This window comes from Orbicella faveolata, unplaced genomic scaffold (genome assembly GCF_042242905.1).
Source record: "Orbicella faveolata isolate gen_17 unplaced genomic scaffold, um_ofav_v1 contig_34, whole genome shotgun sequence".
In the NCBI taxonomy this organism is placed as follows: domain Eukaryota; kingdom Metazoa; phylum Cnidaria; class Anthozoa; order Scleractinia; family Merulinidae; genus Orbicella; species Orbicella faveolata.
In genome coordinates this window covers 12,157,901-12,172,500 of record NW_028301563.1, presented here as the reverse complement: position 1 = coordinate 12,172,500, position 14,600 = coordinate 12,157,901, and the positions used below count along the sequence as shown (strand labels likewise).

The following is a 14,600-nucleotide window of genomic DNA, read 5'->3' as shown; positions in this document are numbered from 1 at the left end:
TCCTTAATGAAATACCGAAGATTGCTAAATAAAGAAAGCTTCCACGAAAGACAAGGAAACCAAAAATGACTGAACTGCAAGTTTTGGATCGAAAGAGAAGATTAGTTTTCCAAATTCATCATCAAAAAGTTTGAACCAAATAAGAACATTTATATTTTCCCATGGGTCTTATCTTTTGCACTCTTCGCGCATCGTCAATTAAGGACCGAAATTACGCTCGCAAAAGAGGCAGACGGGAGATAAAAATGTTATACAAAATATTCAGTTATTTTTCTCCGTTTTTGTGAGTGATTTATGAAATATCGCGTAAGTTTTATTCGAGAAAATATTAACGTGAAATGCTCGGCGGAGGGCAGCATGTATCAAACTTGCGACCGACAAACCCGTTGCGCTTGGATTCCTGATCAAATTTGAAATTTAAAAATGTCGGCTTTCATGAAGAGGGGAAAATCGGAGTGCCCCAGAAAAAAGCCAACGAGAGGAAGAGGAAGAACTAACAACAAACTCAACCCTCCTATGAGGCAGAGTTCGTGATAAGAACCCGGGAAATTGGTGGGTGTTAGGATACACAGTGTTAGGGTGTATAAAACGGCAATTAAAGAGTATAAATTAAAATGTAAGGACAGTTTTGAACTCACCTTCTCCGTGCGTCGGATGAAGCATTATTGAAATCCATGACAAAAAAACGAGACCAAAAACATTCATTTTTAAAGCACAACGGATGTCTTCAGTTCTCAAGGCCTGTGGAAAATATCAAGATAATATTGAGACTGAACCAGCTGGAGATGTGTAGATGAAATAACGCCTCCTTAGGAGTCAACACTGTTCAATGAAGGATGGTGTGTTGTGTCTCTGTGGGTGTCAAACGTGGCAGCTGTGAGAGATGAACAATTCAGAGCTATTTCTGCGCATGCCAGTTTGGCTCCTCCCACTATTACTAAGACTTCCCGTTCAAATTACGCACGTATAATGCAAGCTAAATATTTCGATCAGCGGTTTTGTCAACTACACTTCCATCTTGCGCGCCTGTTAATAGGTGTATATTTTCTAAAATGAAATAAACGTTCCAAACTCATATTTTTAACAGTCACTCAGTTAAAAAGAAGGACTGAATTTCCAGCACTTTTTCCGTGTTCCCCATCTTTGTTTTGTTTTTCTTTATTGAAAATTAAACATTGTCTAGTTGTTTGTCTCTTAAGTAATGTGTTTTTTTTTGTTCAAGTTGGTTTGTGATGAAGTTGGCCTAAATTTGAATACATATCCATTTGTATATTCTTCGGTTTTGTTAAAGTTTTGACAAAAGGTAGGATGTTGAACGCGCACGTTACATTCTACAGCCCAGCATGCGATTGTTATAAATTAAAAGTTAGTTAATTAAACGCCACTCCAGCAACTGAATTTAAGTTTATTCCTGTGGCAAACAGATTGTCCGCTTCTAATTTTGCCATACTCTAGAAAAAAATATGTATTATCAGTCGTCAAGTGACCGTAACAAGACAAATACGACTATCTTTATTTTTCCGAAGACGTTTAATATTGTGTTTCGGAAAAAAAAAACATCATGTTTTTCGAAAGTTTTTTAAAAACCTTGTGTTTCCATGATATTTTCCGTGTTTTCTACTTTTGTTTTGGTATAGTTGAAAATTTAAACACAAAATTTCATTGTTTTCTCGTCCAATTTTTTTTTTGCTCAAGGTGACTCCTGACCGAGTTAGCCTGAATATTGAATAAACATCAGTATGTCAAGACGTCATTGCAACTTGGAGTTTAGCTTATCTTCAAATTTAAAAAAGAACAGGAATTTTTGATCAAAAGAAGGATACTGAAGATGATATTCTGCAGCCACACATAAGATGGTTAAAAGTTACTTAGACCCCCTTCAAAAACTGGAGTTTAATTATGCTTCAGTATTCAGGCGTCAAGTTAAGATTGCAATGGTGAATTTCATGAGACGGGAACACCTGGTATAAAAAACTATCACTCCTCGTGCGCAGCCAGTCCGAGTCCCAACTTTGCGTTAGAATAAAAAATCCCAAGAGCTCAAAAGAAAGAACGTAAAGTTTGATTCTTTCTATCAAAGGCAAAGGCTTTTTTTATAATCTTACTAAGCACAAGGAAATGGTTCTGAAGAAAGTTTGTAGATAGACGTGTTTATTATGTTGTGTCCACAGACGCTCTATTTTGGCTTGAGTAAAGTGTTAACCGCAGGGGATTTGAGTAAAGCCCGAACTCACGGAGCTCCAAAGGGTGGTCCAGGGAAAAGATATTCGCGCCCTCGCATCGCTCGCGCGCTCGAGGAAAAGGAACTCCTAGCAAAAAGATTAACGTCTTTTGACAGACTATGGTTTGACTGAGAAAGGACTAGGTCCGAAACATCTGCTATAGACATCGTTTTTAATTTGGCACTGTGTTATTAATATTTACAACTTTTTAACTGTTAACTGTGCCACGCAGTAACTGATCCTTTTGGATTACAAATGTTTATGTTTTTAACGACACGACTTATTTATAGTACTTAAATGGCTGGAAAAAACGCCGCAGCAGTACCACGTCCTTTAAAAATACAGCTCGGCATCTGTACAAAAGAAAATGCGGTGGCTTTAAAAAACTCTAAACTTACCTTATCAAAAAACAAAAACGATTCGTGCAGACGATCCGCTATAATTTACAGCACGTGTGGAAACAGCTAATCGCGTGACACTTCCAGAGACACCCGGAAGATATCCCGATTCCCGTCCCTTAACAGGGCGCCTGAAAATTCTAGTTTTTGCGATTATTATGGGAACCCAATTAATGGGAAAACGACAAAGACAGTCATAAGAAGTCTTATGCCTGGTACTAGAAGTAGTTTTTGAGTTTTCAGCCTTTGAGCATATCCATTTTAGAAGACCGCATTAAGCCAGCTTTGAACTTTATGACTATCTTCGTATAAATGTTCTGTTGACTGAAGATAAACTATAAGCTGCCAGGATAGAAAATACGTGACGTCACAACTTAATGCCACATCCGGTTGAGGCGACCTCGTTCCCAGGGTCCTCTCTCTACCTCGAGAGCTAGAGAGAGGACCCTGGGAATGAGGTTGCGGGTGAAAGGACAATCAAAGATCACGTGTCCAGAGGCACGATATCCTCGTAAATATGGCGGGTGAAGTGTTTTCCAAGATAAGACATTTTGGTGTTTTTCTGTTTTTATCTGCTCTTCTGTGGCTTGGTCTTATATTGCGGTAAGTAAGATTTAGTCCTTCAAATTGAAAAGGAACTTCCAGAATAATGTAAGAGGGCGGAAGCGTTTTTAGACGGTGAATTTGAGCACATGACAATAACATTTAACATTAATTTTCATTGGGGCTTCAATACCAAGTTGGTTTTCATTACAACTAGTACCCAAGAGCAAATAGCTGTTCATATTTTTTAATCCAGTTGAAAGCTAAATTCTAGGGCTTTCATTAAAATTTTCAACAGGAGATCGAGCGACTGGTTTCCACAGGTAGGCAAAACTTCTTTATATTAAAGAAAAACTTTCCTCTGATCAAACCAGGGAGGCAAAATCATTCTCACATGTAGCCGGTCAATTTGCCCAGTGCTTGGCCCTTAATGAAACTCCCTGTAAATTGTTGATGTTATCCTTCTAATCAAATTATTACAATTCCCTGAATCTGATAATCCTGCACTATCATTGGCTACCCCAGGAGGCAAAATGGCACTATCTTGCCAGTGGGGGTTATGTGCTGTGTCCCACAGGATAAAATTGTTCCTTATCACATGTAATAACTCATATACTGACTTAACATGTTTGGTGAATATTGCTGAATGTTGGCCTTGTTCTTTTTTATTTGCTTATAGACCTTGACTCTGTTTTGGTCCGTAAACATGCAAAAATAGAGCTTGACCAATATCCAGTCATCAAGACCTCATGCTTGGTCAACAAGCCACATGTAATCGCACGAGTGTAATTTCAAGACGGACAAGCATGCAGAACAAGGTTGATTGCTAATAACCCCATTAGTAACAAAGTCTTTAGTACAAACTTCTTTTAAGCAAAAACACTCGGTAGTGTTTTCGATAAATTTTTAACACTGTAGGAAATACAGAGAATAAAGCCAGTAATGCACAAGTAAGTGGTGTGTGAATCCAATTACAGAATTTAGTTGTGACAGGATATACAATTGGACACCCAAGTGACTGCACAATGAATGATGAGTTATAGATATAGCTACAGTCGCACCTCGATTATCTGGACTTGTTTGGACTAGGCAAAATAGTCCAGGCAATCGAGGGTCTGGATAATCAAATATATGAATAAAGCCAAAATATGAATATTAATGAGGAACAAAACTATTTAAATAAAGCAACATTTAATTGTGAAACACTTTTACAAATCGTTTGGAAAACAATATGGTCTACTGTACATCTTGAACCACTCAACACTTAGCCAATCAGAACTCATTCGAGTGTTCTTCATTAGTTACGTTGCGTGCGAGTGCTGCTTTTGCTCTTTGAAAGCAAAACAAACTCGTTTTTGACTGCACTTTTCAATGCTATAGTATTCAAAAGAATATTGCTACGGATCTTGATCATGACTAATAAATATTCATGACAAAATTGGGACTAGAGAAAAAGTCTGGATAATTGAGAAATCCGGATAATCGAGGTACGGATAATTGAGGTTCGACTGTACAATAACTCCTATACCACAGAGTACAAAACAGATGATATGTAGAGTACAACATGAAAGTTTGTGTAGTCACTCAGACTTAAATTATAAATTTCAAATGAATGTATGTAATGCAGTTACTTAATAGTCACCTCATACATGAACATTGATTGTTCCCACAGAATGAAACACATCAAACTGAACATCACTCGTCTGGAGCCTAGATTTTCATGACAGAACATGACGATATCAACATGGAAACTACTATTGGTAGGCAAGTGATAGCAAAAGCTATTAAAGCAGCTTTTTAAAATATAATGAGTTTTGTCTTCAAAACAAAGCCACAGAAAAAAAGCTTGCTTTAAATAAATGTAGAATGATACCAAAGAGGAGAATATTATGATAAAGGGACCCAATGGACATGTTTAGATAAAACAACACTGATTTAGCGAGAGAGAAGATACAAACACATACAATGTAGATATGCAAGGGATAAATGAATTATTTTCTGAGTGACAGGCTGTCTGTAGGTGTTGAGACTGCAATGCAGTGGATAAAGATGGAGTGCATGTTTCTGTGGGCTTACTGATCATTAAGTTTTTGGTCCATGTGCAATTTAAAATATGTTATTGAAAATACATTTGGCATAAAATAAGGTTAAAGCGCACATCACATCATACCAAAAGTTGTAAAACGTCAGTTTTGTTTGGACTTCAACCTATGCAAACATTGGGCAAAAATCATGTTTGCTTGTGTTTACTACTATAATTAAGTATCCTGTGATGCTTTGTATATTTTCTTTGCTAATGGACTTTGCAAGATGGCATCACAGAAGGTCCACTGACTATACTTAAAAAATTACCATGTAACCAGTGCATCTGACATTTTCCTATGAAAACAGCAAAAAGCTGAAAAAACTTGAGAAATTTCACCTTTTGACTTTTTAGGTAGAAGTGAAATAAAACAAAATTGACTTGAATGATACCCATGAGAAATCCTAAAAATACTCCACCTTATCTTGAGGGTTGGAGTGGTTATAAATATTATTATTTTTGCTACACTGTACCTGCACAAGAACTAATAACACTATGGAGACAAAAATTAAAAATGAAGTGGGTACGGGTTGTTTCAATGTTGTTCAGCTATTTCAAGAATCTTTTGTTGGACCATGTTTGTGACTACAGATAACCTAGCCGTGCTGCTTATAATTTTGTTGATGAGGGTTCATTTGTGGGAGGAGGAACCCAAATTAATTTCTTTAAGTATTGTTGCCGCTGCATTTAATTCTTTGTTATTTTTCTGTTTGTAGCTGCATTCTTTCGTGATCATCGCATTCTTTTCGTTAATCTCGCTTTCACATTATCAATATTCTGTCAGGTTTTTTCACATAATTTTGTTTTGTTTCAGTCCCCTTTTGTATGCGTCTTTCTAGTTTATTTGTGCATTTTCATCGTGACGCAACTATCATCTCGTTTCATTTACCGCCCTGCCATTTTCCTTTTACGTGTTCCTTGCTTCCTAGTCATACAACATTTCAATCGCTCCCTTTTCATCGCTTTCTTCGCACTCTATCATTAAATTGCACATTTCGTCTTATCGATTAAAGCCAAGTAACGCGTTGAACATTGACTACAATAAGTATAATTAAACTTCCTGGACCATTTGGCTTCATGTTATTTACATGTAGTTATAATATTTGTTATTGTTGAACTGAAGAGACATGGTGGTCTACATGTAATGGTCAGTACACTGGACTGCGTATGAAGCAGTCTTTGGTTTGTTTTTGGGCAAGACACTTTACTCTCACAGTGTCTGTCCACCCGGGTGTGCAATTGGTACTTGGTGAATTCAATGCTGGGGATACCCCTATCTGTACATGGACTAGCATCCCATCAAGGGGGTGGGGGAGGGGGAGAGAAGTGCTTTTTATCACTTTACCTGTACAGTACATGTATGCTTCAAGAAAATAGCATAAGCTGCTGCAGTGTTTTGGATCACTTAGCCTGACATAGATTCTACTTAAGCTTCATTGTCAAACCTTTCCCCTAGTAGGGTTGAAACTTTAAAAAAAGCTGATGACTCATTTTTAATTGTGTAGTTTGTAAAACTTAAGAGATGAAGGCTGTCATAAACATTTCCTGTTTCTTACTACATGTAGATTCAAAACAGAGCAGCAACAATGAAGGTTAATGACGAGGCATTTGATGTGCTGAGACTCAATAGGAGAAAGCATCACATTGAAACATCAGATTCCATATAAGTAAGTCACAATTTATTTGTGTTTGGTTTCATGTACTATGAATGACACAATGTAGGTGGGATTATTATTTAAACTGATGTTATGTGGCCATTCTACACCTTAGCCCTTCGGGCTAGGGTGTACAAAAATTTCTTAAGACTGCAATACCTGGGCTGCTGTTATTGAGGAGTATTCTTTTGTGGGAGGAGAGATGCGGTAATCTAATGTTAAGCACACTGGACTGCAGATCAAGAAATCTGAGTTTGAGTCAACTGGTAGGGTCTCCGCATTGTTTTCTTGGGCAAGACACTTAACTCTCACAATACCTCTCTCCACCCAGGTGTACAAATGAGTTCTGGGTGAACGTAATACCGAATGCTAACCCTTTGACAGACTAGTATCCCATGGGGGAGTAGTTCATAAACACTCATTATCACTTATGTCACAGAGACTGGGATAAGCTGTGGTGGTTTGCATCACTTGGCCTGATGCAGACTTAACCTTAGCTTCTTTGTCAAACTTGCCCTTGTAGGGTTCACACTGCTAAAAATCAACTGTGTAGTTCTGTGAAACAGACAGACTCGCATCCCATTGGAGTAGAACCACTCAAGATCATCTAATGCAGCAAAGACTGGGATAAGCTGTGGTGGTTTGCATCACTTGGCCTGGTGCAGACGTAACCTTAGCTTCTTTGTTGAACCTTGCCCTTGTAGGGTTCACACTGCTAAAAATCAACTGTGTAGTTCTGTGAAACAGACAGACTCACATCCCATTGGAGTAGAACCACTCAAGATCATCTAATGCAGCAAAGACTGGGATAAGCTGTGGTGGTTTACATCACTTGGCCTGGTGCAGACTTGACCTTAGCTTCTTTGTCGAACCTTGCCCTTGTAGGGTTCACACTGTTAAAAATCAACTGTGTAGTTCTGTGAAACAGACAGACTCACATCCCATTGGAGTAGAACCACTGAAGATCATCTAATGTGGCAGAGACTGGGATAAGCTGTGGTGGCTTAGATCACTTGGTCTGATGAAGACTTTACCTTACAACTGTACATGTACCTTCATAGTCCAAACTCACCCTAGTAGGGTTAAAACCTGAAAAATCTGATTACTTATTTTTGATTCTGTAATTTGTAAAACTTAAATGGTAACCGTTATTACAGTTCCCATTTCTTACTAGATACAATTCATAACAACCAGAAGGCTGTGTGCTGAGAAAGATCCATATTGCAGCAGTAGATCCCATATCAGGTGAGACTTGGTGTTTCTTTGTGTTTTGTTGCAGAAGTTATCAGTTACTCAATTTTGCATGTAGCTGTGTTAAGAATAATGGAACATGATGCATGCAGAAAATTAAAACAAATAGAGATGTTATTGTTTCACTGTTCAGCTATTGCATTGCACTGTGTTCTTGGACATGACTCACTTGTAACTCTCACAGTGCTCCCCCCCCCCCCCCCCCCCCCTTCACCCAATCATATACAAATAGATACTGGTTGAATTTCATACTGGGCCTAATCCTGCAACAGACTAGCATCCCATTTAAAGGGGGAGGGGGGGGGGGGGGTGAAGGGCGAGTAGAAAGACTCCTTATCAGTTGATGCTACAGAAACTGGGATAAGGTGTGGTAGTTTGGATCACTTGGCCTGATGCAGACTTTACCTTACCTTCATCATGGCAACTCCCCCTAGTAGGGTTGAAACTTCAGAAATTTGATTCATGACTAATTTTTAATTGTGTAGTTTGTAAAACATACAGTAATAGATCGAGGAATTCCATAAAGGTTAGAACATTTGCCATTTAAATTCTCGCTAGATAAAAAAACAGAAAAGCAAGGAAAAGAGCTCTATGTTGAGACTCTAGAGGAGAAAGAATCAAATTGAGACATTGGATCCCTCAGTAGGTCAGTCACAATTTCTTCTATGTCTGGTATCATGTACTAGAAATAATAATAATGAGCACAAATTAGGCAGAAAATTAAAATGAATATAGATCAATCGATTGTCTCACAACTGTTCGATTATTTAAACAAATTGTTGTTATGTGTTTGCATAACTTAGCCTTTCAGGGGTAAGGTGTTCCCTAAGACTACAATGGCAGGGGTATTAATTGTTGTTAAGAGGATTGTTTTGTGGGAGGAAGGACACAGTGGTTTAATTACATGGTTAGTGTACTGGACTACAAGTCAAGCGATCTGGGTTTAAACCAATGGTTAGGGTCTCTGCACTGTGTTCTTGGGCAAGACACATTACTCTCACAGTACCTCTTTCCACCTAGGTGTACAAATGGGTACTGGGTGTATTTAATACTGGATGCTAACCCTGTGACACTGGTTTCCCATCCAAGTGGAAGCTGCGGTGATTTGCATCACTTGGCCTGATGCAGACTTAACCTTACCTTCATTGTCAAAACTTACCCCTACAGGGTTAAAAATAATATTATGTAAAAAATGTGATGGTTTACTTTTAATTGTGTTGTTTTTGAAATAAAGAGATGAAGGTTGTCACAAAGGTTAAAACATTTCTTGTTTCTAACTAGATGCAGAAAAAGAAAAGGAAAAATAAAAGCTTTGCTGGGGCTCAAGAGGAAAAAGAATCAATTTGAGACATTAGATTCCTTTTAAGGTGGGTCACATGTAGGTTTTTAATCACTTGATAGTACCTTTACTAGGAATAACTTTACACAATACAAGCAAAGAACTTATTTGAACAGAGATGTTATTTCAAGAAACCTTTGTTATATGGCTAACTGGATACCCTAGCCCTTCAGGGTTAGGTTATACAAACATTCAGTAAGGGCCTATAATAATTGATCTTTTTGAGCCATTGCTAGGGAAAATTAGTTGTCTTATAACCTGCCCATTTTTTGGTTAGTTCAGAGTTCTTTCATTTGTTTTAACCTTTTCATGATCCGTAACATCAGTGATGATGTCATCGAGCCAGGCCCATGATCATGTGACTAATTCCAAAAATGCAAAGGCCTCTAGGCATATTACTCTATCGAGATTTTTTCATTGATTTAATATTTTGATTTAAATCCTCATTTCACTGTGATTTTGTTTCATTTTTACATGTATAAGGTTAGATTTTGACAGAGATTCAAGGTATTGAAAAATCTGCAATATTTTCTAAAACCGGAAGTGTCGCCAATATCTACCGGAAGTAGCCTTATAGCGCGTGCGCAGTTCCCTCTATCAGGGGCACTTTGATAACTTCAAACGAAGCACACAAAAGCCACACGAAGATAACTCTTCTTTTGCGCGTGTTTTTCTGTTTTTTCTCTTATTTGGATTCTGTTTGACTGTACTTTTGTGAAACACATAGAAAAAAACATCTAAACTGTAACTGAATTTAAAAGCTATGGAACTGTTTTAATTTCCCAGGCTCAGGCACTGGAAGTGAAATTTCACTTCCTCAGCAACGCGCGCGAAGGCGCGCCTAAATCGGTTGTTGGGCCCCTTAAAGGGCCCTAGTCAGCCACACCTTTGTTTTTGTTTACATGCTAGAGTTTGGCTGTTATATTTTATTTGGAGCATGTCGAAACGAAGGAAATCACTGTGAAACTACTGCAGATAATTAAACGTCCTTTTAGGAACGCAAGTTACAGTAAAGCTACATGTATAAGATTTCGCTTCACCATGCAATATCAACAATTTCGATGACATCGAAAATAGCGGAGGCTGACTAGGGTCCGAGGTACTGTTGTCGATGATTATTCAAATTTCGAGACAATAGGTCTAATTGGATCAACAACCAATTGCTTTCCGGTTCATGTATCAATGCTTCCTTAGCTATTAAGTCTTGTGTGTGATAAGCTTAAAATTTCTCCTGACATTCTCAAACATAATCATGAAGAAACAGTGAAGAGGATATACATGCCGAGAGTAATCTCAAAAAGGAATTGTCTAGATAGATCAAAACCAGTACGGAGAATTTGTTTTTTGACTAAGAACTCTGAATAAGGACAAAGCAATGAGAAGAAAGGTTATGAACTTGACTATATTGTCTTGATATTTCACCAAATTCTTAGAACGAACTAGTCTATTAAGCACGCATAAATTATTCCTCAGGAAGAACATGCAAAAATTAATATTGCTCGTTTAGTCAGGAACATTTTTTGCCGTTGGAAGTAAAGGTTAATTTTAGAATGCTATATTTTGGCCGGTGCCATTTATTTCGTGTTGCTGCTTGTCCGCGTTTTAAGTTGTTCTTGATATCATTATGTAAACTCCGTGTATTTCTATGATGATGATAAAACCAAACGAGTGCATTCCCAATGAGAGAATTAAACTGTAAACTCAAGTCCAGAATACACTTCATGTATATTTTGTTCTTTGGGTGTCAGTATACCCATTGTTAATTGGACGTTTTATTTATCTTTCTTTCAGCCTGCCATCTCAAGTGTACGTGCAGCGACATTAACATGGAAAGAAACAAAGCAAAGCAAAGAACTTCGTTTAGATGTTTCTTCAGTGGATCGCGTTTTAAATGTAAGGTAGATTTACCAGACAAAGTTTATCTCGATTGAGTTTCTTGCGACAAGATTGTTAGGGCGGAGCTGGTATTAGTGATTTTACAATATAAAACTCAAGAGTCAAAAGAAGGCATTGGAATTACTCTCAAATTGTCTGGTATCTAAAAATAGAGTAGTGGTAGTCAAGAGTTAACATTGTAAGATAATGGTTTGACACCAACTATTGTTTTTTTTATGTTTTGTTCAAGACGTTTCGGCTGGTGCTCGAGCCTTCATCAGTTGAAATACTAACGTTACTACGCGTGATTCAAAAAAACTGTACGTCGAACGCGCGCGGAGGAAAATTCCGCGTGAAGTTTCAAGAAAACGTAGCGCGAGACTTATGCGCGTGCCAAAGACTTGTAGACTTCTGGGATGGCGATGTGGTCATTTCCAGTTTGCGGATCCTTTATTGAAATCCAGGGCCGGGTTTTTCGAAAGCCGGTTAACGCTAACCCAGGATTAAAAGTTAACCGAAGTATTTATTTTTCTTGCTTAAAAATGTTTTTTACTGCTTACGTTTTGTGTAGTTTGAGCTTAGTCAAACTCAAAACTGAAGGACAAACAGTATAAACAGAAAACCTCACCGAAAAGTTACAAAACTCAAATCAAAATTCGCGCTAATCCTGGGTTAGCTTAATCGGGTTTTGAACAACCCGGCCCAGGCTTCCAAGAAGAGACTGTGAACAGTTTGTTTCCGCGACCGAAAGCTCAAGAAAAGGTTGACCGGCCACAAACTGGCACAGTGTACAAAATCAGTTGCACCAGCTGCAGTTTGTATACTACGGTCAAACTGAACGATCACTGAAAACTCGGATTACAGAACACAAAAGGGCTGTTTCTATGTTCGACCATGGCTCCAAGATCTCCTGCCATGTCCTCGAAAACAACCACAAAATAAATGAGGGAAATGTCAGAGTTGTTGGACACGAGGCCAACTTTCACGAGCGACTCTTCTTGGAAGCCTGGATGTCAATGAAGGATCCGCAATCTGGAAATGACCACATCGCCATCCCAGAAGTCTACAAGTACAAGTCTTGAACACGCGCGTAAGTCAACGTTGTCGATCCACTTAAAATTTTTCCTGAAATCATTTCGACCAAAATGATGGCTACCAAGGCTAGGTATTGAAAAATATATATCAGTCATTCGAAACAATCCTTACAACGAAAGCTTCAAATATACTGCCACCTCGCGAAATTTCTATCTCTTCTTTCGTTCGCCGGGTCGTCATACCATCCCTCTTCGCCATTAGGCCATTTCCTCTCCTGAAAAGAAGAAAATAATGAGAAACATTAGCTTTTTCTCGGGTCAAATTCATTTCCAAGATACACCATTACTACCAGGGCGAGCAGCGACCAAAGCTCGTATGAACCGACTGCACGTGGTAACGGTTTTCAATTTTCCGGGAGCAACACGCAACGAGAAGAACAGAAAATATCAAACAAATTCAGTTCAAACATCTTACAAACTTGTCTAAAATTATTTCTTATTAACCCTTTACTGAAACGTTTCTTCCCAGCCTTTGCAAAACTGTGGCTATCTGGTTTACGGTACGAAGCAATGTACAGCTCGAAAAATTAAGAAAATTGCGAGCGAAGAATTGTTTCGTTCGGTGAAGAGCAGCAAGATTAAAAAATGTTCTCACTATTAATATTTCGAATCTTCAATCTCGTCCTGCGTTATCTTCTTCAAAGGAAGAACATGGCCAGATCCGACATCACCAGGAGTACATAAATCCACGTCTTCACAATATGACCAAGTATTTGGTTTGAGTGCAAATTTCACAAGTAGTCATGAATATTGATTACAAACTTGAACCAATCACTGACAAAAATGTCACCGCATATTTTCACGGACTTAAATTCTTACGCAAGACTATTGTGTCACTTCAAAACTATCAATTTCACTCTAGAAATTTGCATTCTTAGGCTTTGTTAAGACAGTAATACGTAAAAGTAAATACCTTTGTAAAGACTGATTCACGTGGCCATCATATTTCGTTAAATAAAGATAGCTGAGTTATTGATCGATTTTTGAAGGCTTTTAAATTGTCCCCTTGTGTGATGTTTGATATTTGTATAACTTTATTACTTTTAAGTGTTGTCATTTAATGAAGGGAGCCACTGGAAATCATGGTTCCCTTGTGAGTTCCCACTTACTTACCCTTTGCATTCGCATCCCAGACAGCTTTTAATCGTTCTTTTCACCTTGCACTCCCAAGTGTATTTCTTCCTATCTTTCTCTTTCTGTTTCTCCGTCTAATCCCTGCGCTTTACCCTACACACAAAGTCGTTCATTCATCTGTGGGTCTCCCTCACTTATGGTGTGTTTCGTAACGTGTTTGGTCGTCCTTTACGTCGTGACCTCCCTAGGCCTGTTATGCGCTTCACGTGCGTTGCCGTGGATTTTCCTGCGTTCGGCTACGCATTTCCTTGTGCTTTTAGCTATACACATCCCCGAGTTCCTTGCTATATATGTCACCCATACTTTGCTGTGGGTTTTCCAATACCTTTGCTTATGTCTTACACCATGGGTTTCCACTGGCATTTCGTCATCTGTTCCCTATGCATGCTTCGCGTCCATAAACTTTGCGTCCTGCCTATTTCCCGTGCGTTTCGCTATACGTTGTCCCATGCGTTCCTCCATACGCAACCCGGGGCCTTCCCCTTCGGTTTCCTAGTGATCTCTGTGCATTCACTGTGGGTCCCCCATGTGCTTTCTCATTCGTTACATTCGTTCATTGTGCGAATCGTTTAATTCATCTCGACGCGCGCTCCCAGTGTTTCCTCGTGTTTTTGGTTCATTTTTCCTTTCGTTTTTCAATGAATTCCTTGATGGTTTTCCGGAGGGTCCCTGCAATATTCGCCATCCCTTACTTGTTTGTGACACCGCGCGTTTCATATACGCTCAATGGTACATTTCTTTGTACATTACTCTACACGTTTCTTGTTCATTCGACGTGGTTTTCCTTCCGTTTCCCCTTTCGGTTTTGTTTTCTCTGGCCCTACCCTGTGCGTTCCGACATACGTAACGTGTGCGTTCTTTCATGGTTTCTCAGTGGGTTCCCCTCTACGTTAGCCTTGCACTTGCAGTCCCACATGCATGTAATAGTCTGTAACTGTGTGATCCCTCCGCATTTTCTTTAACATCTGATGTGATTCTCCATATAGTTCCCTTTATAATTTCCGTG

At 38.7% G+C, this 14,600-nt stretch overlaps 1 long non-coding RNA gene across 7 annotated transcripts; it reads left to right on the top strand.

Moving 5' to 3' along the window:
- Window positions 1-3,094: 3,094 nt before the first annotated feature.
- On the top strand, window positions 3,095-13,440 carry LOC149104802 (uncharacterized). Of its 7 annotated transcripts, none has more exons than XR_016201231.1 (8): window positions 3,097-3,223; window positions 3,843-3,981; window positions 4,836-4,927; window positions 6,812-6,913; window positions 8,076-8,146; window positions 8,711-8,798; window positions 9,434-9,519; window positions 11,283-13,440. It is a non-coding gene; the product is annotated as an uncharacterized LOC149104802 (long non-coding RNA). The 7 variants fall into 7 exon arrangements; XR_016201230.1 differs by having other exon boundaries at window positions 3,098-3,223; window positions 8,059-8,146; XR_016201234.1 differs by lacking the exon at window positions 8,711-8,798 and having other exon boundaries at window positions 3,095-3,223.
- The last annotated feature ends 1,160 nt before the right edge of the window (window positions 13,441-14,600 follow it).